We start from the raw sequence: 1,506 nt of genomic DNA on the forward strand, positions 1-1,506 counted from the left end.
ATCCTGGTTATCACCTAAGGTAATTAATATGTGATTATTTGATTATGTGATAGCATGATAAATTGTTATGTTTGATCATGGTAGTATGTGAAAGTGTGCATAATTTAGATGCATAAAAGAGATTATGTGCATATATGTGATATGCATGCATGTAGGTGCATATGTGCATGAGAATATATATATATGAATGGTATGTGAATGCATGCATAAGAGAAGGCTGTGTTAACCGCCTTTCCTGTTTGAAAAGTATAAAAGGAGGGCTTAGCCTCCATATTTCTTCTTCTTGCCTTTAAAAAAAAAGTTGTGTGATTTAAAGAGGAGAGGTTGACCGGATTATTCTTGGCTGGAGATTCAAATTGATTTCAAGTGTTTGATTCCAAAAGATTGATAAGGTGAGTGACTTCTAAACTCTTTTGCATAAAATTATTGCTGGTTGTGTATGAATCTTGTTTTTTTTTGAAAGAAATCAGTCTTTTGCTCAAGTGTTTTATCCGGGTATTAAACCGAACAAGGCTTGTCCGGGTTGTTTTAAATCGGACAAGGGTTAAACGATGTATTGTCCGGATTTTTTTAAACCGATCAAACGTTGAGCGGGTTATGATTGGTAAGAAAAGTTATCTTTTAAAACTGTAAAGTAGGAATACGATCACTTGGTGGCCGAATTGTTTTAAATCGGTCAAAGGGTGAGCGGGGTATTGTCCCGACTTGTTATTCGGACAAAGATGTTGATTTTTATTCTAAGTGATAAATCGATCAAGTTTTATGCGGTGTGTTGTCCGGACTTGTTATCCGGACAAAGTTGGAATTAATCCTAAGTATTAAACCGGATAAAGTTTATGCGATGTGTCATCCGGATTGTTGACCGGAGATGAAGTCCGGCTAAATCAAGTTGACCGGATTTGAAGTGATATCTTGTGTTTTTGATAAGAAATGTTATTTTATCATAAAAAGAAGTTTTGAAAGAAATGATTTTTGTATTGATAATAATTTCAATGACTGCGGTCTATTTGAAATTATTTTGTGAAAATTTTTGATGAAGAAATAAGGGTGGCATATCAAGGAGAGGTGTACCATGGGATAAGGGTGGCATATCAAGGAGATGTGTACCATGGGATTAGGGTGGCATATCAAGGAGAGGTGTACATTTGAATATAAGGGTGGCATTTGCATGTGTGTTGAATGATTAACTCTTTTTATTATATCCTTTAAGACTACCGTGATCGGGAATCTTTATTTCTTTGTGATTTAAAGATTTAGGATTAAGGTTCTTATTTGAAATTATAGTCTGGATGTTATTGAGGAGAAAACATCAGGTTTGGCCTGAAACTTTATATAAACCTTATTTAATTTGAGAAGGTTTAAAAATGGCATTATATGAGACCTGATTGGTTTAGAGGTATGAGATTTGTGTAGCTGAATGTTTTGTTTGGTAAATGGAAAGGATTTGGGTTTATGTTCCTATTTGTTCATATATTTGTATATATATGAATAATTGTTTTTCACAAA

Source organism: Cynara cardunculus, unplaced genomic scaffold (genome assembly GCF_001531365.2).
Source record: "Cynara cardunculus var. scolymus isolate 2C unplaced genomic scaffold, CcrdV1 Un_Scaffold_8522, whole genome shotgun sequence".
In the NCBI taxonomy this organism is placed as follows: Eukaryota; Viridiplantae; Streptophyta; class Magnoliopsida; order Asterales; family Asteraceae; genus Cynara; species Cynara cardunculus.